Source organism: Uranotaenia lowii, chromosome 1 (genome assembly GCF_029784155.1).
Source record: "Uranotaenia lowii strain MFRU-FL chromosome 1, ASM2978415v1, whole genome shotgun sequence".
Lineage (NCBI taxonomy): Eukaryota > Metazoa > Arthropoda > Insecta > Diptera > Culicidae > Uranotaenia > Uranotaenia lowii.
Window position 1 is genome coordinate 170,996,223 of NC_073691.1, and position 24,984 is coordinate 171,021,206.

The window sequence follows — 24,984 nt, forward strand, 5'->3', positions numbered from 1 at the left end:
TGCAAGAAATGTTGCAAGAAATCCTATATGTCTCAACGTAAAAGGAATGCTAACCACACCCAATTCACCCAAGAAAATTGATAACTATAAACCTTCCTTGACTGCATGGTAAATAGCTCCTATTTCAGCTTCGGTTGATGACAGACTCACCGTCGCGTCTGCTGACGTTTCTTGATCACGAAATAAGATTCTCAAAGACCATGTAAGCGTAGCCTGATAAAGATCTCCGGTCATCGGAATCTTTAGCAAAGACTGAATCTTTATCCATCAAGTGGATCCGATTTCGTATCACTGCGGGATACTAACGTCGTATCGGTTGTACCTCGAAGATATCGTAGAATACGCCTTGCCAGTTCTTAATAGCAGGCCGGCCTGGTACTTACTCAGTGCGCTAACCGCAGCACAGATATCTGGTCTCGAAGATGTCACCAAGTATTGCAGACAATCAAACAATTCTTGAACGGCTGGTAAGTCTCGTTTAATGGTTATTCCTGAGAAAGTCTTGACTTCCAGAAGATCCCTCATTCGGAACAGTCTTTCAAGCTCGGTCTGGATCCATATAACCTCTGAAACGTGTTTTTCGGCAATTAGGATATCATCCACGCACATGATAAGAGTGAGTCCTCGCTTGCAGGATCGGTAAACGCAGCAGTCATTTTTCAACGGATAGAAAGTAAGCTTTCTTATCTCGTCGACGTCGTTCACTCTCTGCCTTCGAGACGATCAGTCGTGTTTTCAACCGAGTGCTAGTTTCGAACAAAAAGGACAACTGTTTTTATTATTAGATGTGTAATTCGGTGAGACTGAAATGAGCCCTTCACCAGGAGATCATCCTGGTCGGACCGTTCCTGAATGGATGGACACGGAAAACCTGCAAGGAAGGCTATACTATATGTTTCTTCGCGCTAAACCTGGTCACACACTCCCTAAAAACCCTTTCGTTATTGGGAGATCAGTTGAAGAATATGCCGGAAAGGTGGAAGGAGGTTTCTATGAAAAGCGAAAGTCATGGTACGTGGTAAAAATACGGAGCAAAGATCAAGGTAGGAAACTTTTCACTCTTACTGCTTTGAAAGATGGTACACCAATTGAATTTGGTCGCCATCCGGAGCTTAACTCGCGGAAATTTGTCGTTTTTTGCAACGAAGTGGAAGACATGACCGATAAACAATTGGAGGAAGAACTCGCTTCTCAAAAAATAACAAATGTACGTCGCATTACGAAGAAAGTAGCTGGTAAAATTGTTAACACTCCAACTCTTGTGTTAACAATTAACTGTACTGTGATACCTGAGTTCATCAATTTTGGTTTACTCAGGGTCAGAACTAGACCGTACTATCCGCAACCGATGCTGTGCCGTCGGTGTTTAACTTACGGCCACCCAAAAATTCGATGCCAGAACGAAATAGCTTGTAACATTTGTTCCTCTAACCACGAAAGCCAAAATTGCACATCAAAAGCAAAATTCTGTCAGAATTGCAAACAAAACCATTCGCCGACTGATAGGGCTTGCCCTATATGGATGTTTGAATCTGCAGCACTTAAGCTTAAGACCGAACAAAGAATTACATTAACAGCCGCACGCAAGCAAATTGAAGGAAACAGTACCAACTCTAGCTACGCCGACGTCGTAAAGCGACAAATTCAAACGCATAACAATAAAGCCCGCAAAAATCAACCAGTCAAGAAAGCACCACAACCAGAAGATCCAAAGAAAGAAGAAGACCAACATCAACAGCAGCAACCAACAAAGCCAAATCCGAAAAGAGATCACCTCACCGCAGTTGCAAAAACACCAGTTCCTGTGCTGGAATCTGATTCCCCCCCAAGGAAGAGAATCACTTCACAGCCAACCCCTCCCGTGCCGGTCAAAAATGTGGAAGATGAAAATCTACACACAGTTGACGACAACTGCACAATATTGACCCGTGCACGGACCGCTCGTATGACAACCTATCCTCACTCCTCTTCCCTTCCTAAATCCTAACCTTCCATCATTTCCCCTCTAATATTTATATTATATAATTGACCCACGGCCCCTGAAAACTTGTAAAAGTAAAAGTGCCTAAAATAAAAGTTATTTGAACTAATAAAAAAAAAAAAAAAAAAAATCTCGTCGACGAATCGCTAGTTCCAAGCACGACCCGCTTGCCTCAAACCGTATAGGCTTTTCCTCAATCAAACGACCTTCGATTTGCCGACGTCATCGTTTTTTTTTTGTTATTTGTTGATCACCCAGGTGGTAAATCCTTTTTGCGGATTGCATTCCAAGGCACGGCGAGCGACCGAGTACTCCCAGTATGCTACACTGGGTCCATGGGTGCAATTGGACGACTCATGATACCAAGTACACCTACGCCATAAAGTCCACCTGGGGCCTCTGGTCATAATTCCCATCCGGACCTGCATCGAAGGCTGTACCCAAGATGGAAGACCAAGTCCGCGCTTAAGCGCTCATCGGCTAACTCAATTTCAAGTCAAAACTCCAGCATATATACCCTGCCTCTTGTTACGATTCAAGACTAAGGCCTTCTTCTCTTACGACTCGAGGTCCGGGCTTTACTCGCAACTCGAGACTGGCTTGGTTTCCACGACTAACGTGCGCTCCGCCTCTGTTCGAGACCAATGACCTCTACTCTAATGACTCGAGATCTTGGCTCCGCTTGATTTGACTGGAGGCCCTCTCGTCTGCACGTCCGTGTGCCGAATCGAGAGCAGCTTATCCCAGACCCGCGCCTGTCACAGCACACGTCCCAGGCTTTACAAAAAACTACTCGGATGATTCCCGGCGAAAACGCCATTCTACACCGACTCGAGTGACTAACCCCCCGACGACGTGAAGTCTCCTTACCCGAGATCATTTTGCAGCGTAAACACTCTACCCCCTACGAGTACGACTGCGAAGAAGTTCAAGTCTTATCTCCGCAGCTTCACTCGTAGGGAGCGCATTCTACTCAGATACGGCGGAGGTATCCTTCACAACGTTCGCGACGTTCCTAAAAGCTCGGCATACGCAGAAGGTACAGTTTTATCTTTGTATGCTTTACTGCTAGGATCGGACGCACACTACTCGACGTCATCGTTTGGCAACTGCATGAAGATAACCTTTTCTAAATTTTCATTCAGAAATGCAGTTTTGACGTCCAGCTGATGAACGACCATGTCGTATTCGTTTGCCAATGCCAAACACGTTCTCCTTCTTGGCGACCAGAGCGTATCCCAGCCAACATGAAACCGTAAAAGAAATCATCGTCGAACTCGTATATGGATGCAACTCAAATCGAAATCGTAAATATGTACACTTACCATTCGACCATATCGTATATTCATCGTAGAAGATGTTACATCTCAAAGAAATACGGCTTAGTTACGATATGTTGGATGAAGTCGTATTCAGTTCCACCGATGTCAAATGAAATCTTATAACGATCGCATAAGATTTCTTAAGACGCAATTTATTGGCACACAAATTAATTTCGAATCGAAATCGTAAATGACTTCAAATAGGTTCGTAAAGAATACCACGTAAGTATATCGTCTTTCGTATCACTTTGTATGTCTACTAGAATGTCACATTAGTAGGCCAATTATCACCGTGTCTTTCCGATATAGCTACAAATATTATAACAAGTATAATTATCATTGTGTAATCGGTCACTTTACCCACGATATAAATATATTTAATGCGATCGAATCAGATTTGTATTAACAGATACTTGTGTTCGCCCACTTCACATCATGAAATTTAAACTTCATCATGTTGGATCGTGTTTAGTGGATGTACAATTTTGCGATCGTGTTTGCAATTTTGTATCAGCATTTGAAGTTTGTGTGAATTGACGACTCAAGCAAACGGATGAAATAAAATAATTAAGGTAGGTTTTGGAAAAACAACGATGGACAGAAACCTCACACATTTTCTGTTCTAAAATAACAGGTTTACCCTCCCATACTAGGCTCAGAAAAAAAAAACTCGCCGGGTCATAACCCGGCGATTGATGAGCAACCTAACCTAAAAAAAAGCTGAAAAGGTGTCGTGAATTGACGATAAAGGAGGAAAGAAACGCGCACTTTCCGGATAAATCCGTCATCCATAGCTGTCAAAAGTAATTTCTGCAAGTGGCCTCAAGAGAAAACCGAAAGAAGGAGGCGTCAAAGATCCACATATGATGTTGTCGATGTCGCAAACCAGAAATAACGAAAACATGTACGTATATTGCCTCCAGTTTTGGTAGGTATATGCTTTTTTCTAACGTCATATACGATGATAAGTGTCGACATAGACGTACGTGTATCTTTTGATATACCTACCATATTGTTGGCTGAAATGTTTCCCAGGAGTTCAATCCTGGTCTTTGGGAACACCCTTTCGCGACCAATCGAGCTTTGTAGCGACCATCGTCCTTAACGCTGAACATCCATTTTGACAAGATGGGTTTCCTGTGATCCGGAGGTAAGCTAACCGCTTCCCAAGTCTTGTTCTCCTTTAAGGCTCGTCGATGGCGATCTTCTGAGAATCCCAGTCGACCCGACGCTATAGCTCAATGGTGTTCTTATCAACAACAGCGGCGACGTTAGCCTCGTAGCGCTGAGTAGTTCCTCGAGTCAGGGGTGACTGAAATCTACAGTGTGATCGGGATCAGTTTTCAGTTTTTGGTACACCGGCTGATCGCTCAATTGTGTTTTCGGATGCTCGCACATCGACTGGTTTCTCGGATGTAAGATGTTGTTCTGGCACATCCACTTACCGCTCAAATGTGATGGCCTCTGGTGATTCTTCGACAGGCTACTCGATGTCCCTTTCTGGTACAGCATGGTCTTGCACTGGCTCCAAAACGCTGGTTTCATCGTAGACCACGTTAGAGTGAATCACGGTTATAAGGCTCGAACCATATTTTCGAAGATGATGGAAAGTATTAGACAAACATGAGGTATCAAAGAAAGCTGAATTTCTGATTCAGTACAACGGTGCATTAGCCAATTTCACTACGCTGAACGTGATGGAATCGACCGACACGAGCGTACAGGTCAAGGTCCACCGATCAACTGCTGGACCTTCTTTCGAAACATCAAGTATATCCCGCATGTGATCTTTCCCACTATTGATCTCTCTTGTTTCTCTATCACCAACAGGGTTGTCAACTGTTTTTAAAAAAAGTCTGGAAGGTATTAAAAAAATGTCTGGATTGAAAAAAATGTCAGGATAGCTTACTTTTCAAAGTTATGACCTTTTTTTTGGTCGCCAGATCTCTAATGTTGTAGCTACGAATCGTTTGTTCCTGTCCCTATCAGTTACATACGTGTTCTGTCTTACTCTCAATTTACCGCACATCTTCGAAGCGTTTACCATGCTTTCAAACACTACTGAATGTATTATTCCTAATTTTATATATTTTCCTTTCATATTATACCATGAACATGAATTTCCAGACCTAAAAGTCTGGAATTGTCTGGAAGATATGTCAAAAATCTGGAAGTCTGGAAACCTGAAAAAATATCTGGCAGAAGTTCAAAAAGTCTGGAAGATCCAGACTAAATCTGGGAGGTTGACATCACTGATCACCACCCATCGACACATGGTCGATTGCTCGAACGATTCCCAAGTCTGTACCTGTTATTCTCTTCAACCACGAACACCAGACGTTTCGATTTTGAATCGAGATTCTGCCGCTTTTCCTTTCGTATCCGTGCGTACGCTGGACAACAAAAACAATTCAACAGCTTATAACTTGTTGCCTAATGAGATAAGTAGTTACGATCGTCGAAAAAATTGTTCAGCGCAGAATTTCTTTTATAAATTCATAAATTCAAAATTGGTGCAAAAACCGTTAGCATGCGTGGTTCCACAAAAAAATGAAAAATGATGATGATTTTTCAGAACATAATTTTAAAAAAAAATCCCATAAATACTTTAAAGTAGAATTTTTCTCATGTAAGCATTTTGGAAAAATTCTGCCAAAAATGATGGATAAGTTTTGAACCAAAACAAAGCTGTTTAGACCCCAGGGATTGAGAAATAAAAAATAATCCCTAATCGACTCAATTGTATATTTTACACTGGTCTTTTTAAAACGACAGAGGTCTTCCAGTGAAAAAATCATTGCATTCTGCCAAACCTTCTTTTAGTCCTAAATTTTATGAAAAAAATCATGGAAAAAAGTCGAGTTTTGTAGCATTAGAAGTTTACTTTGTTTTTACTTTACACACTATATTTTGGAAATGACGGAATCTCAACATGCTTGTTTATTAGTTTTTATTAAAATATACTTAAAATTGTAAGGGATGCACTCATCTTTCAGATGGGAGGGCGTAGTAACTTATATTTGAACATTTATCATCTTCAAAAGGCTCCGGGGAACAACTTCGAAAAGATGATTGATGATTGTTTTCGAAAATATTACCTTTTCACAGAATTTCAGTATACTTCAATAAGAAGCAATAATTCAAACGGCCGCACTGGTCACGCATTTCCGCACCCCCTTGCCACGTGCCCCTGAATCAAAACGAAAGTCGGCGACGCTGCTGCTGACGATGCTGGATGATGCCCGACAAAGCTAGCTGGTCCTCAGCAAACTCCAAACGTGTGTATGCTGGCAATGGCCGTCGCGTCGGTCGGATGTAGGTGGAGCTTAAAAATTCTCTTTTTTCTATTCCACCAGCCACCAGGCAGCAGCAGTGCCGGCAATAGAGAGAGATTGGACTTTTTTCGTCCTTTTTCTATATTTTCACCCTCTTTGTATTTTTTGCCCTGTCGTCCTCCCCCTCCTCCTCCTCCTCCGATCACCACCTCCTGACAGTGAGGCGAGGCGAGGGCTGAGTAGCAAAAATAAAACGAAAAATAAAACTGCGGCGTCGTTCCTTACGAGACGGACGACGACGAGAGTCCATGGCAGTCCATGTCTGTGGTCGGCCAGCAGTAGGTTCTCACTCTCCTGCTCGCGCACAGGATTTTTCACCACCTTCCTAGCTGTTTCGCAGAGCAGAGAAGCAAAGCTGCCGAGGATTGCGAAAAGAGAAGGGGTAGACGCCGACCACTCCTGCCTCACCCCCTTTCCTGGTTTTCGATCCGATCCGACCCGGATATCCTTCAGGTCTCGGTCATGCACCGGCATAGGGTACGCGGAAAAGGACGACACGCTACCCGAGAGCGCTAGGAACCTGGCCAGAATGGAATTATGCTTCCCTTGCCTAGGCTAGGCTAGGCGAGGCGAGGCGAAACTGACTGGTAGGTTTCGGGATGTTGTTATTCCCAAAACGTGCAACTAACTAGTTGATGGAAATAAAGTCGGTGGGAGGGCGCAGGAATGGGCGGCTCGGCAACATGCTGCCGTTGCCGCTGTTATTGTGCTGCCATATTATAAGGCGCGGTGTGCTGCTGCTGAATCGACCGGCATCTAACCAAAGGCACATTCAGGTTGTAGCCTCGATGACGAGAAAATGGCAGTTTGGGTAGGGATGATGATAATGACAATGATGATTACGGGAATCGGCGATGGCAACTGAAAACATTAACAAAATTTCGTGATTATCAACTCTTAGATAAATATTATAAAAAACCAAGACTGGATTAAAGATATCTAAATTCCATGGCAATGAGAGGATAAAACCCATATGCAACGCACCTTTTAGCCTTCAACTACTCAACAAGGTTAAAGTTGCAGTATCAAAGCACCAAAAGTCCCCTTTTGATCATAAAAGTAACAATCATAGTGCACATTTGGCTAGGTTGCCGAAATTATAGAAAAATCTATAATTTCAAAGAATTTTGAGCAAATTTTCATCACCATTTCCTAAATTATAATTTATTTTGGCCATTATTAAATTAAGATTTCATACTTTGAATTAAGAAAAGTATGATATGATTGGTAATGGTAATTGGTTTTACTTACTTACTAACTTAATGTCCCCGAGCCGATACTCCGGTGTCAAGTCAACATCCTCGTCGACAGTTCGTACTTCGGCGGCTAGGCTTCGCCGCTACGAGTTTCTTGGACTGCCTCTCCTTCGATGTCCCTCTGGATTCCATTCAAGTGCCTCTCTGCGAATCTCGTTCTCATCTCTTCGCAGCGTGTGCCCAACGTGCCCAATCCATCTCCACTAGCTTTCCCGAATCTCGATTCCTAGCGCCCTTTGATGACACCGGCAATGTAGTTCCTCATTTGAGATCCAATTTCCAGGCCACCAAGCGCGGATGATACTCCGCAGCGATTCACAAATACTAGCAGTTTTCACCGCATACATATGTATGTGCACCAAGTTTCACACCCGTACATTAATACGGATTTAGATTAATTTTGCCCAGCTTAAATGTAAAAAAGACCAAATTTATCATGAACATTCTATGGAAGTAAAGGATATAGCATCACAGAAATCAAACACAGAGATTTTAGGTAAAATCACAGAACATCAGTTTTTTCCCCCAAAAACACAGTTTTTTTTCGACAACCTTGGTAAGCACGCCCTTGAGATTTACATCCTCTTTTCGGTCATGAAGTCTTGAGTCAATTATTTACAGCGAAGAGTAACGTTATGTGCAAAAAATGAGGTCTCAACACTTATCGTGCAACTGGCAAGTCAGCTGATTGCACACGCTCATTTTTTAAAACCATTTTTTGGTTTAAAAATAACCATTTTTTGGTTTTTTCTTAAGAACTGCCAATATGGTTATTTTTCAACAATTTTTTTGAGAGCGCGTTTAACCATGTTTCTAGTTATCGAGAAATAACTAAAAATTTGGTTACAAAATTTGCCCTTGAAATGAAACGAAAAATAATTTCTACATTTTGATTTCGCCGCCATTTTCTTAAAGATCTTTTCGATGGCCTCATGTTTCTTTACTAATAAATCAGCGAATTTGAGTGCATTTTTCTCATAAAGAAATACTGGAGATACTGTGGTCCGATCCGGAAAGAGACATTTTATGGGAAGGTAAGTTGTTTAGCATTGAATTTACTTTGATACCGAATTATTGATTAACGGAAAAATTTTCCACTTATGCTGGAAGTTTCATTCTTTCGGCGGATGTTGCCAGCTAGTAGCGTCTGGTCATCCGGCAGATTTTTTTTTACATTTATGTAATTTTTTTTGAGATATCAATAAGATAATTACCGAATGATCTTCCTGATGGCTTCTTGTTGAACTTTAACTTATGGAATATATTTTGTTTGCAAGATGCTCAGCCAGGATCAGGACAACATGATGGACGAAATGCGGAAGCAAATCGGTTTCATTGATACAATATCCTCGATGGTGGCCGATAACGATGTACTACCACAGAGAACAGCCGTACAAGCACTGACCACACTGACATGACACTTAGAACAAAAATTCAACCATTTTCTGTCTAATTTTTTGTTGTCAGATTTTGCAGGTTCGCAATACCGACGGCAGGTGGCGAACCTGAAAAGTTTGACAAAAAAATGCCCTGTAGGAAAAATGGTCCTGTTTAGCCCGATTTTATCGTAGAAATTGCGTGTTTTATTTTGAAAGTTGGGTGGCATTTCCTAACTGGGATAGCATTTCTTCAAATCGATCGATGCGCACTCTGGAATCGACATTGCGTACTGTTGGAAAAATTATCCAGAAAACAAAATCGAGTGTCCAGTCAGTATGGTCAGTGGTACAAGCTCGAACACAATATCATCAAAAAAGAGTGTAAAATTTCAAACGTTGACATCCAAAAAATACGTTGAAAATTGACTTGAAACAGTGCCATCTATTGCGCCGTTCAAAAGTTACAAATCAAATTTTCATGTGCTCGGTTTTCAAAAAGGCGTAACCGTATAGGAACTAATTAATTGTTAAACTAACGCCGCTCTAAAATAGACCGGTTTAATTTTTTGCTAGATAAATGCAATAAGAATTACATTTGGCTGGAAAGAATTTCACTTTCTTTATTTTTGCACTTCTGATGCACACAAAATAACTAACAGTTTTGGAATAAGTTTTTGCACTTCTTAAACGGTTATCGTTTGAGGACGCTATATCGCTATATCCAGTCAACAAGGAACATTCATGGCGATCAGTTTTCAAGTCAGTTTTTAGCACCTCTTAATCAAAATTTAGTACTTCTAGCTTGAACAAAATAGCGAATAACTTTTGAGATATTTCTCCATTATGCAACGTGACGAAAGTGTTACGAAACTAAAACAACGATTTTCATGAAACATGACAAAGAGTTCATACGATCTGTTCACAGAACTGAAAACAAAATTTGTTTTTTTTTTCTCAGTTTTGTTTTGACAGTTCTCTCTGGTGTGTTTGGAGACATCTGGTGGATCAGCCAAAGAACAAAAAATTGTCCAAAACGATCGTTGGAAATTTTACACAAGTTTCGTGGGCTAGCTTGTACGTATGTTCTCTATGGAACTACCGATTTGCGTCAGAAAATATGTATGTAATACTCGTTCTAGAAATCACATGGAAAACGTTGTGAGTAGTGTTCCTCCCCATAAATACGGCAGCTTTTTATCGATATGAATAAAAATGTACAAAAATAAATAAACTGCTCTGAAGCCCGAAACATTTTTTTTCTCCCTCCATTTTGCGATTCGGTTGAAAATAACCATCTTCCGACCTTACCTTTCCTTTCTTGTGGTTGAAAATTAACCACCTTCTCACTTCTCAAGAGAAGGTAAAAAATGACTTCTATGGAAGAAGTCAAAAAATCACTTAACCCGGAAAGGTGTAAATATGGTTACTTTTGAACAACAATTGGTTAATGAATTTCGAGCGTGCACCGATTGCTCGCATACAAATGCAATCATATGCATAGTGTACAAAAAATAAGAATCCTCCACCTGTACAACACTAATTTCAGCGACTTTTTGGTTGTGCGTACTAATGGAATGGAGTGCCGAAATCACAGATAAATCTTTAATTTCACAAAACTTCAAAAAAAAAATTTCATCACAAAATATCGGAAATATTCACAGATTTCAAATTTTTTTTTTTAAATTTTTACATATTTTTTCGAAATTATGATTTTTATGTCAACATAAATTTAAGATTTTTAACTTTTTTTGTGGAAAAACATGATAAGATTGGTAATGTTTATTGATCTTTCTCAAGTAAATATAAAAAGACAAGACTTCCGCCAAGGGGGAGGGTGGTGGTAGGGGCTCCAAGCAGGAAAAAATCGTTACAAAATTCACGAAAAAGTTCGAACTTTTATTAAACTTAAGAACTTTTCCTTTTTTTTGACATATATTGTCGCTTTCAAAACCTCTTCTTTAAACGCATTTCAAATTCCTCTATTCTATCAACATAAGATCATGATTTTGTAAAAAAAAATTTGAAATTTTTGATAAGCTTAAGTCCTCACTGTCATTAGCCATTTTAAATCGAAAAACCCCTCAAGAAGTTTCGGACAGTATCAAAATGATAACTTTTTGAAAAGTAGGTCAATTTCCAGGTTTCTCGTGATAAAAGCCGTTTAACCGTTCGTCAAACAGTTTTCATAAGTAAGAATATTAAGATTCACTTCAAATAAATAATCTTTTAAAAAAAAGAATACTGAGATTAACATATTTTGAAACATTTTGCGCAAAAAGTAAGTTAAAATAATGATTGGCTATGATTTTGCTGATTTTAACAAACCCCTTTCAAAGGCGGAGTTGTTTTTTGAAGGGGTAATAAATTCAATTTTAGTTACTACCTTACACATTTCAATAAAAAAAAACATGCATTTTAATTTTAGAAACACAGAAGTAGTTTAAGAATGTCCTAAACACCAAAGCCCTAGCTCACATTCGATTTTTTCTACCCAATGTGCTCTAGCTTTTATCTTTCCTCCAATCAATACTTTCAGTTCTGTCCACCAATTCTACTTTTAATCTTATAACTTTCACATTTTTCTAGAACATTTGATATTGGTAAGGCATTCCTGTTTCGAGATATAGCGAAGGAAACATCCCCTATCTACTGGAGTTTTTCATAATTGTCTTAAAAATTTGAAGCAATTTCCCGGGAAAGGGTCAAAATGTCGTTCACAAATTGTGTATTATCCTCAACATTTCGCCAAGTCAGTTTACGAAAACGAAAAAAAACTTCCATCGGAGCGGTCCAGAATGCGATTCAGTGGCTTCATGGACAATAACCAATCTGGGCTTAAACCGAGTGCGGTGGACAAAATTTTGGACCGGAAAATCATGCGTACTTAAAAGTACGCCAGTAGAAAGACTGCCTCAGTTCGGGATGTGGTCAAAAAAGGGGGATCCCCTCTCGGCACCGTCCATGGTAAAAAGGTAAGATTGTATCTAGAGACAAATAAGAAACAGAAGAAGCCGAAACAGAATATAAAAAAACAAGCTGCTTCCGTAAATTATATCATCAACTGCTACATGAAACATCGGTGTACGTTATCAACGATGACGAAGCCAATTAAAAATACCTCAGAGTGACGAGTACACTGCTGCTTTTGAGGTACGAGCAATCGTTTCTCGGTATCAAGTTTAGGGTCAAGGGTCGGCGAAAAGGGTCGTCCATATAAACTATTTACCGTTTTTGCGACATTAACGCTTTAATACATTGGATTGAGATAGAAATTTGGCCAAGTGCAGGGGCCGGAATAAGTGAGAAACTTAGGGCTTTATACAACTTTATTGTTTGACATCTTGAGCAATAAAGATTCAACTACAGTCATACAATCGTAGCCTCCTTATTATAATCATGTATACTCACTAGATCCCTACACATGCGAGTTTAAAGGGACAGATATTTGATTTCAGCAGTAAATTTTGGGTAAGGGATCGGTGGACGACCCCCTTGTCCATATCAACTGTTTTTTTTTGCGATATTGGCGTTATTATAAATTGGATTGAGATGAAAATTTCCACTTTCAGGTTTCAAATTTTGGCTTTAAATTCAAACACTTCAGATCAAATGGACGAAAAATTGATTCCTGATTTCAAACTATCTATCAGCTGACAGAAAAAAAAGTCGTCCAAATTAACTGTTAAATATTTTTGCAATGACTGCTTTATTGTTCAAGGGATCCAGACGAAAGTTTTAAAAAAGCTCTATTCCCGGATATTTTACAAAACGGAAAATTGACTTCTGGATTCAAATTTTGAATCAGACCACAGAATCATTCATATAGACAGGATCGTTCATATTAACTTTTATATGTTTTTGAAGTAATTACACTAGTTTACAGCATTTTTGAACTCAGTAAACTGAAGGTCATTTCCAATGTGAAATCGGACGCTGAATCCGAAAATGAAATTCAAAAAAATCTCAGTAGAACCGTTTTTCAGTTATGCTCCAAATATGAAATTTCGAAAAAATCAAAAAAGTTCTTGTACTTAGAATAAAATATCTCGAAAGGCATAATAGTATTTTGAAATCCCTCCTTTGCATATTGAAGGTGAATAAGTTTTCTATCGACCATCTGAACACTGTTTTTGCGTTTGACCAACAGTATTGCTGATATTAGTGACTTTATGAGAAAAAAAATTATAATAAACGCATTTTTTTAGAGAAAATTTTGTTTCAACGAAAGTTTTAGACTCGATGGTAGCATTTAAAAAATCTGATTTTCATTTGCGCTTGAATGTTTATTTAAAGCAAAGATTTCAAAATTATTTATTAGCTTACCAGAAGGTCACATGCCAAGTTTCAGGAAGATCTGACCATAGGGAGGGGTTGCTTAAGTCTCAAACGTGAATAAAATTTTGAGGTATTTTGCCCGGAAGGAACGAAAAATACTGGTTTTTCATCAATAACTTTTTTCATCACTGGCTGATTGTTTTTTATGGTTGATTTTCTTAAAGCCTAAGTTGAGACAAATATTTCACCCGAAGACTGTAACTCGATTGGATTTGAAACAGAAAAGTTATTGCGGTTCAAAGATTGTATTTTGGTCGAAAATTGTCGTATAAAACACAATGCGTAAAAAGTACTCATTGCGTGTTGGACAAAATTTGCGGCCTTTAAACCTCAATAACTTTTCTGTTTCAAATCCAATCGAGTTACAGTCTTGGGGTGAAATATTTGCCTCAACTTAGGCTTTAAGAAAATCAACCATAAAAAACAATCAGCTAGTGATGAAAAAAGTTATTGATGAAAAACCAGTATTTTTCGTTCCTTCCGGGCAAAATACCTCAAAATTTTATTCACGTTTGAGACTTAAGCAACCCCTCCCTATGGTCAGATCTTCCTGAAACTTGGCATGTGACCTTCTGGTAAGCTAATAAATAATTTCGACATGGAGCAAGTGAGATTTATCATGTTTCATTCTTCCTATAGTATGATAAGTGTACTGCGGTTCGTTAAATTATTAAAAACTCCAAAAATTTGAGTTATGGTAAAGTAGCCATAACTTCTTCAATTTTCAACCGATTTTGATAAATAACCTCTTGAAATCTTTGTTTTAAATCGACATTCAAGCGCAAAAGAAAATAAGATTTTTTAAATGCTACCATCGAGTCTAAAACTTTCGTTGAAACAAAATTTTCTCTAAAAAAAATGCGTTTTTTAAAATTTTTTTTCTCATAAAGTCACTAATATCAGCAATACTGTTGGTCAAACGCAAAAACAGTGTTCAGATGGTCGATAGAAAACTTATTCACCTTCAATATGCAAAAGAGGGATTTCAATATACTGTTATGCCGTCCGAGATATTTTAATCTAAGTACAAGAACTTTTTTAATTTTTTCGATATTTCATATTTGGAGCATAACTCAAAAACGGTTCTACTGAGATTTTTTTGAATTTCATTTTCGGATTCAGCGCCCGATTTTACATTAAAAATGTTGGTCAGTTAATCAAGTTCACGATTTTTTTAAAATATTGTAAACTAGTGTTATCAATCAAACACAAACTCCTCAGCTCAAAGTTAAGACGAATCGAAGTTTGAATAAATATTACTGGGATTGTATTACTACTAAACGTTTTGATGGAATAGCCAATGAGCTGTTTTGTTCAAAAAACCTTGATTAAAATGAACCAGGTTTTAAATTTCATAAGAAACCATATACCTTTTTGACTATATTGGATTTCGATCTTCTGATTTTTATTATTTTACCCATCAATACATTTTCATAATGACGACTGGCGGCTGTCAGAAACCGAACATTTCTTAACATTTTAGACCCCATCAAGTTTTTATTTGAGGACCAAACATTTGCAGCAGTAATGGATTTTATAATGCAATAAGAACGGTTTATGTGATCAGCTCACGTCATCATCCTTCAGTTTTCTGGGAACCATCTCTCGACGCGCCGGTCCTTCATCGTCCGTATCGTTCACCTGCCTAGTCCCGCAAAAAACTAGGAAAACGGTAGAAGAAGAACCGACTTAATTGAGCGATGATATCCGTCCGTCGTCGTCCTGCTGTCAGCCGAAGCGTCAAGTGGAAAGTTTACGACATCCCCGGCAGCGCAATGAGCTTTCCTGGAAGATAAAGTTTCCGCAGAGATTATAATCTCATTAACCGGGAGAAAATTTGCATCCTGATTGAAATTTTTGCTGTGCCAACCTGGGTTTGAGTTTGTTGAAAACAGAGACTGCTGGAGATGGAGACATCCGGTGAAGTTTTGAGAGCATCTACAGATCCTAGAAATTTACTGACAAATTATTTCATTAATATTTGAAATTGGAAAATGATGCGTTTTGACCAAGCGTTTGGTTTTTACAAGGAAAACTCTGCGTCTCTTATTTGAAATTTTTGAATTAAATGTTAAGATTTTGTTCTAGCGTAAATATACAAGATCTCGAACGCAATTTAGAGTCCACGCTTGAATTGTGCCTCGCATGAATAGGCGATTCGTTACGTGTTTTTTTTTTTTGTTAAATTGCCTCCAGGCGGATTCGAAAAACGTTGATAAGTAAAGCCATTTGTTCGCTCCCGAATGCAGCTGCTATGGATGCACGAATATTCATTTCTCCTTGCCTATCGCTACTGCACCAATGAATGGTGACATCCTTCTTCTTTTTTTACCCGCAAAAAGTGAAATGAATGCATGAAAAGGATGAAAATTTCGCGATTGCAGTTCCTTGGCAGCAAAGGCTTTCTCTGGGTTTAGTCATCTGCCTTGGAATGCAACAGCATGAGCCTCCAAAAGCTAGATTTCAAAGCATTTTTTGCCGAGTGGAACACTGGGAAACAAGAATGAAAATTAAGGTCATAAGAGGAGATACTGCTAGAGCTAGGGTAAAATACAATCGAAACAACTTGACAATCAAACATTCAGATCAGAAAACAGACTGTCTGGCTGTCTGACTGTCTGACTGTCTGATTGTCTGATTGTTTGACTGTCTGATTGTTTGGTTGTCTGACTGTTTGGTTGTCTGACTGTTTGGCTGTCTGAATGTCTGATTGTCTGACTGCCTGACTGTCTGATTGTCTGACTATTTGACTGTTTGACTGTCTGACTGTTTGACTGTCTGATTGTCTGACTGTCTGACTGACTGACTGTCTGATTTTTTGACTGTCTGATTCTTTGACTGTCTGAATGTCTGGCTGCCTGACTGTCTGATTGTCTGACTGTCTGACTGTCTGACTGTCTGACTGTCTGACTGTCTGACTGTCTGATTGTCGGACTGTCTGATTGTCTGGCTGTCTGACTGTCTGGCTGTCTGCCTGTCTGACTGTTTGACTGCCTGATTGTCTGACTATCTGACTGTCCGACTATCTGACTGTTTGACTGTCTGATTGTCTGACTGTCTGACTGTCTGACTGTCTGCCTGTCTGACTGTCTGACTGTCTGGCTGTTTGACTGTCTGACTGTCTGACTGTCTGACTGTCTGACTGTCTGACTGTCTGACTGTCTGACTGTCTGACTGTTTGACTATCTGACTGTCTGACTGTCTGATTGTCTGACTGCCTGACTGTCTGACTGTTTGATTGTCTGACTGTCTGACTGTCTGACTGTCTGACTGTCTGACTGTCTGACTGTCTGACTGCCTGACTGTCTGACTGTCTGACTGTCTGACTGTTTGACTGTCTGACTGTTTGACTGTCTGACTTTCTGACTGTCTGACTGACTGTCTGGCTGTCTGACTGTCTGACTGTCTAACTGTCTGACTGTCTGACTGTCTAACTGTCTGACTGTCTTATTTTCTGACGGTCTGACTGCTTATTTGTCTGACTGTCTGACTGTCTGATTGTCGGACTGTCTGACTGTCTGACTGTCTGACTGTCTGACTGTCTGACTGTCTGACTGTCTGACTGTCTAACTGTCTTACTGTCTTATTTTCTGACGGTCTGACTGCTTATTTGTCTGACTGTCTGACTGTCTGACTGTCTGACTGTCTAACTGTCTGACTGTCTTATTTTCTGACGGTCTTACTGCTTATTTGTCTGACTCTCTGACTGTTTGATTGTCGGACTGTCTGACTGTCTGTTTGTCTGACTGTCTGACTGTCTGACTGTCTGACTGTCTGACTGTCTGACTGTCTGACTGTCTGACTGTCTGATTGTCTGACTGTCTGACTGTCTGACTGTCTGACTGTCTGACTGTCTGACTGTCTGACTGTCTGACTGTCTGACTGTCTGACTGTCTGACTGTCTGACTGTCTGACTGTCTGACTGTCTGACTGTCTGACTGTCTGACTGTCTGACTGTCTGACTGTCTGACTGTCTAACTGTCTGACTGTCTGACTGTCTTATTGTCTGACTGTCTTATTGTCTGACGGTCTGACTGCTTGTTTGTCTGACTGTCTGACTGCTTGTTTGTCTGACTGTCTGACTGTCTGACTGTCTGACTGTCTGATTGTCAGACTGTCTAACTGTCTGTTTGTCTGACTGTCTGACTGTCTGACTGTTTTACAGTTTGTCTGTCGTACTGTCTGACGATCAGACTGTTTGACTGTCTGACTGTCTGACTGTCTGACTGTCTGACTGTCTGACTGTCTGACTGTCTGACTGTCTGACTGTCTGACTGTCTGACTGTCTGACAGTCTGATTGTCTGACTGGCTGACTGTCTAACTGCTGGCTGTCTGACTGTCTGACTGTTTGACTGTTTGACTGTCTGACTGTCTGACTGTCTGACTGTCTGACTATCTGTTTTTCTGACTGTGCGACTGTCCGACTGTCTGACTGTCTGACTGTCTGACTGTCTGATTGTCTGATTGTCTGATTGTCCGACTATCTGACTGTCTGACTGTCTGTTTGTCTGACTGTCTGTTTGTCTGACTGTCTGACTGTCTGGCTGTCTGATTGTCTGTCTGTCTGATTGTCAGACTGTTTGACTGTTTGACTGTTTGACTGTCTGACTGTCTGACTGTCTGACTGTCTGACTGTCTGACTGTCTGACTGTCTGACTGTCAGACTGTCTGACTGTCAGACTGTCTGACTGTCTGACTGTCTGGCTGTCTGATTGTCTGACTATCTGACTGTCTGACTATCTGACTGTTTGGCTGTCTGACTGTCTGATTGTCTGTCTGACTGTTTGACTGTCTGACTGTCTGACTGTCTGACTGTCTGACTGTCTGATTATCTGACTGTCTGACTGTCTGACTATCTGATTGTCTGACTATCTGACTATCTGACTATCTGACTGTCTGACTGTTTGATTGCCTGACTGTCTGACTGTCTGACTGTCTGACTGTCTGACTGTCTGACTGTCTGACTGTCTGACTGTCTAACTGTCTGACTGTTTGTTTGTCTGACTGTCTGACTACTTGTTTGTCTGACTGTCTGACTATCTGACTGTATGATTGTCGGATTGTCTTACTGCCTATTTGTCTGACTGTCTGACTGTTTTATTGTTTGTCTGTCTGACTGTCTAACTGTCAGACTGTTTGACTGTCTGACTGTCTGACTTTCTGACTGTTTGACTGTTCGACTGTCTGACTGTCTGATTGTTTAACTGTCTAACTGTTTTACTGTCTGACTGTCTGGCTGTCTGACTGTCTGTATGTTTGATTGTCAGAGTGTTTGACTGTCTTACTGTCTGAGTGTCTGACTGTCTGGTCACTAAATTAATTGTTTTGCGCTGTGTAGTGAATTACTGTTGTTTTTGAAATCCCGAATTTTTTTTTTTTTTATTTAATCAATTTTTTCCCAAACCTTTGTATAAAAGCGCATTGTTCACTTGAAAGAAATAAGGACACCATCTGCGTTCGCCATGCTAATGCCAAACTTGATACAAAAGTGCAATCATTTGCCAGTTCTAGGCGATGGCAACGTGCCCAACTGGAGAAATCCATAGCCAGCGGGCGACAGATGAAGCAATGTGCCTGACTAAAAATGCATCCCAGAATACCAGCCAGACTGCAAACATGGTTCCTTTTTCTTGGTGGGACCAAAAGGAACACCGGAAAAAAAGCTTATCCACTTGGAAGTGATGGATGCGCACATTCGCGACTATTTGGCCATTTTATCAGACACACACTCTCGGTAACAAGTCGATGCATCGCGCGCTTTCCTACCGAGGAAGATGCATTTCCCTTGAGATGAAGGCTCGAAAAAAATAATCGACACCCACAAAAACTGGCACCGATCGCGTAAATGTCGCGAATTCGATTTAGAAAAGCGACTACCGACGTCGACGTCGTCGTCAGGTTCGCCGGCAGCCAAAATGCAACGTGGAGACGACCGGCTTCGGTAAGTATCGTGGCAAGATGCTGCAAAAAGCGTCCATCGAAGAGAGAGAGAGATAGAATCACAAAAAATACGGCGAATGCACTGATTGGAAAAAGTTGGATTTATCTGAAGGAAAGGATGGCGTCGTCGTCGTCGTCGTCGTCGATATCCATTCACGCCTAACTGAGTTTGCATTTTTCTGTGCGTTTTTTTTCAGAAGTGATAAGAGCTGCGACTTTCCCTGGCAGAAAGATGGGGAAATGTGATGCATTTCACTTCACGGAATCAATAACGCAGATTGCGAAGGAAAGTTCTAGGCCAGAATGTTGGGATGTTCACTTTTCAATTTAAAAAAAAACCATTTTTTAAAAGCTTCGTTGAGAGATATTTAAACATTTCAATTTTTCAAATTATTGACAAAATGGCACAATTCGAACCATCTGAGTCATCTTTTGAATTTTTTGAAGCATCCCTAGAACGAGACTCCACAAAACAGGCTGTGAATCAAAAGGCAAGATACTCGCTGAATGGAGCCCGCCTCATGTTCTACATCTGGCCATCGATGTCCAGGTCCACCAGCCAGAACGCGAAGAGGAAATGCATTTTTGCATATAGACTGCTGCCACACTGACTGGTTGCAACGATGAACGTGTGTATGTATACGAAAGGCAACGGTTCTTGGCGACCACGTGGATTTGAGAGAAATGAGCTTTCCTTTTTTTCGGATCAGAAAACCGCGGTCTTGGCAAATAGCACCGGGAAGGCAAACCATTTGGGATATCGCTGCCGGCAGCCGCGTGGAGTTAGTGTTTTAGCAGGAAAAAGATAAGAGTTTTCCCGCGGGTTGACGCGTGTTTATGGTGAATATTTAGAAGGAGAAATGCATGATATCTTCACAAAGTTTGATCAATTTTAAATAAAAATGTTTGAGTTGAAAAGAAACTTTGCATCTGCTTTTCAATTTTTCACAGCATCGTGCCACGGAAAGTTGTTTTTGACAGTTTTAAGAGATTTTCTGGCACGTTGATCAGCTTAGTAAGACCTGAGATCATGATTTTTTTTAAATAAATTTGGCTAAAACATCACAACAGAATTTGTTTTTCTGTTCGATTTGGCAAATTAGGTGAATAATTCTAGGAAAAATCCGGGCTTTTTCAATTAAATCCGGGCTACCGGGCTGAACCAGATTTTTCCCAAATTTTGAATAAAATAAGCGAGCAATCCCAGATAATACCGGGGAATCTGGTAAGCTTAAGCTATAGCCTATTCCTGAATCGACTGATGAGTTGGTCTCGTGGTAATGTGACGGAATAAAACACCAGAGACCTACAGTTCAATTCTCATTTAGAAAAAAGTTAATTGTTAAAAATATAATTTTCAGTGTCCACTGAAGAGGAAGAGCCAAAGTAGCTCGAAACGTTTGGACAATGGCGTTTTTTTTATTCAAAATCCGTCGAAAAACGTCGATGAATTAAAGTCACATTGAAACGCGGCGATAAACCAAATTCGAAGGTCAGTCAATATATGTTTTTTAATTGAACCCTCATTATTCATAACTGAATATTTTATTTGCTGCAGGAAATGATTCGCAAATTACATTAAACATATTATAGCGCCAGCACTAAATTTTACTTCGGAAGTCCGGACTTCCGATCCCGAACTCACTTCCGACCTTTTGACAGTTGTGTTTAAAAAAATAACAGTGTATTATATGCAACGTTGCCACACATAAATTTGTATCCACCAGAGTATCTCTACATACATTAAATGGGCCACAGACTACACAACATTGGTACAAGTCAGGGGGGTGACAATCTGGTTCTTCTTGCAAACAAGAATCTTTTTCTTTTTTTCTATCCATCGGGAGAAACGTTTATGGTGTTTTCCTCTCAAAGCAGTACAGAGTTGAAAAAGTCAAAATCTCAACCAATGAGGAACCAGAATGATTGTTGTGTTAGTGTGCAATCATTCATAATTCTCTAGGTTTTGACATCTAGTCTGATTCCTTGACAGCAAAATGTCAGGTTTGTTATGGGCACAAAAATCGTGGGCCCGTAATTTTGATGGTTGTCAAAATCAATGACAAAGGATAGGGATGTCACCCCCCTGGTACAAGTGCGATGAAATTCGATGGAATTTTGTCGCTGTGAACACGATCTGCATCGTGTATGACATTGCTTGTATGAGCGCCCAAACGGTTTGAGTAAAATCGGTCGGGATCGAAATATTTTGTACAAACCATCCTCCCAGCCGGGGTGGAGATGGTTTTTTTTGTTGCTGTTGCTATTTGCGCTAGCAATCATTTGTGTTCGCGTGAAATATGTTTGTATCGTTTGTGGGCGAGCATAGATCAAACAATCGTCGTGGAATCATCGAATTTGTACAGGCCATTTGTGTAGTCTATGGCCCGCTTTACGGGCAAGAATGAGATACACAAACAATTCAAAAGAATTTGTGGCAACGTTGATTTTAAGTGAATTTGAAAGCAGAAAATTTCTTGGCGCACTATTTGCTATGAATGATTCCTACAATAACAATTTTTGTGATTGAAATGTAAAACTAGCTAATAAATTAAAATAAGTGAGAAAATTGGAGCGTGTGAAACGCAAATTTTTATGTAAAAAACAATTTTCGACCACGTGGTGACGAAATTTCAAAACATTATCAGGGATGCCAATTTGATGAAAATCACTTAAGTTGTAAAAAGTGATCAAATTAAATAGGCTTTTACACCAAGATGATTGCTTAAAACATCCTCACCATTGATTTTATTGATTGTTCAAATTATATTTTTGAATTATCAATTGATGAAAAACTGTCGTAAGTTGTTGTTTTATGGTAAACTGAAGATATATTTAATTTCAAATATCCGATCAAAATGCCCCCATGAATTTATGGACAAATCGCCCTCCTTTCAAGGTGCTGTTCGGTAAGATGTAAACAAAACCACGTGTTATATTCTAAACTTAGGAGTGCAGTTTTCAATGAATACAGACTGATTATCGAAATGATATATCGATCTTCTTCTTTGCTTAGTCCTAAATTATCATTGGGATGCATAATACTTTCGATCGGATTTGAGTAAAAAACGTGCACAGAAAATCGAAACGGTTCACTTAATTAGTCGCCAAAAGCAGCAGAAAAAATTGATTGAATCTGACACAGTTCAAAATAAAGTCAAGAATTTCTAAATTTTTATTTTTTTCATTGAGAAATGTTAACAAACCACTTGTTTTTATGTGTAGATAAACTTGGAAAAAAAATTATTTTTTCCTCTTTTTTCCGAATAAAATAACAGAAATAATTTATTTTCACTGCGAATATTGTGTTGTTTTCGAGTCGTTTTGATCCAATGTTTTGGAGCATCATTTGCCTACACTGGGGCGCTCAACATCCATATATTTTTATTTTTTCTGTTATACCGTAAACCGAGATGAGATTGTTTTTTTCCTTCCAAAACATCTGATTTTCAACATGTTTGACATTAAAACAAGTTTGGCCTTAGCTAAACATTCAAAACGATTTTACGCAGTTAGGGAACTTGTCATAATATTATATTGTGCCTATAAGATATAACCCTAAATTTGTTTAATTTAGGTTACAGTGTATGCAATGAATGAAATAAATAAATCATCTACCATCGAAAGACATTGTTCTCGGATATGACGCTAAGAATGCTAGTAAAAAATATCTTAAGCTCAGCGAAAAGTAAGTTCTGAATTTTCGTATCGAATGCAAAGGAATGCTGACGGCAATTTTACTTAAGTTAATGAAGCGATCGCCATTAATTTATCTTCTGACCTAGGCCGCCTCTTGCCTTGGTCCGGCAGTTATCAGCAGCGATACCAAATTGGCCAAAAAACGATTTGAGAAGACTTTGACTATATTGACAGATTCTGGACGCGTTAGTGGATCCTTGGCAGATTTAGCAGTACGGCAGTATTCCGGAGTGATTGCCAGAGGCGATAAATTTGATAATTATGACCGTAGCAAAGAAAGGCTGGATCATTTTTGGAGTGGAGTGCTAGCAAATGCCAAGTGTCCAGAATTCTTTAACATCGTCAAAATGATCTGCTGTCTTTCACATGGCAACGCGAATGTTGAACGTGGTTTTTCAGTAAATTCCGAATATCTCTTCGAAAATATGCTTGAAGAATCAGTGGTGGCTAAACGACAAATCTATGATGCTGTTTTTTATGCTGGAGGGATAAAATCAGTCCAAATTTCCAACAAACTTGTTCAGAGAGTTCGAAATTCACATGCTCTGTATTTGGAAGACAAAAATTGCCGCAAAAAGGAAGCTCTTGAATCAGATCAAACAAAGCTGATGAAGCGTCATCGAGAAGCGGAAGCAAAATCGCTTGAGGTGAAACGGAGGAAAATTTGGAAGACGCACAGAAGAAGGCTGATACCTTGCAAGAGAAAATTGTTATGCTGAAATCATAAGAATTTCTACAAATGGATCCAAACTCGCTGACTTATCTTAAAATGTTTAGTATCACAAATAATACTTCCATTAATATTATCGTAATAAATTAGTATTCTCGACTCAAAGCTTTCTGTGCGTTTATTATCGGGGGAAATATATTTTTTTAAACTTTAAGTTGCTCCCTCAGGTTGTATTTCAAACCTGTAATTTTCTGGAAAATCAGGGAAAATCAGGGAATTTTATTACCAGATATGAGTCGACACCCTGATAACCCTGCTAAAGTTTTGCATATCCGATCTCTAGTAATGTAGGGCTATCACTGAAATGAAGTGTCCGGATACTAAATGATCATAGCTTTACATAAAAAATTTACATCACACTTTTTTTTGTTTGATTTGCCAAAAAAGTGAATAAATCCGGGCAAAATTTGGGCATTTTTCAATGAAATCCGGGCAACCGGGATGGACTGGATTGTTCCAAATTTTGCAATTAAAATCCAGCAAAACCCGGATAAATCCGCAACCTGGCAACCTTACTTTAGCTACTAGCGCTTACCTCTTCTAAACATTTTGCGATTTAGATTAGCGATATATAGCTATAGCTCACTTAAGCTCAGTAAGCGATCTAATGAGGGCCCTCGAGTTTCAAGTTAGCGATGCCGGACACTGCTCGTAAGGTTCCACAAAATAGAAGTTCGCTGTTCCAAAACCTTCGAACAACCCTTTTCAAGGTAGACGGCAAAAAAAAAACTCTTTAGCTTCAAAAGAGTTTCTATTGACTGCCAAAAACCTTGAAATAATCCTTATAAACGATTAGCGCTTTACTGGTCAGATTCAATAACATTCAAATGACAGTCAAAAAATCTTCAAACAACGCTTTTGAAAAAAGAGGCCGAAAAGACACTTAAATGTAATACAAATTCAAGATGGCGGCTTTCGCTTAACTTTCAATTGTTCTAAAGGACTTCAAATCTCTCAACATGGGTAGGGGAAAACTGTACAAGACGCACCAGTTAAGCATAATCGC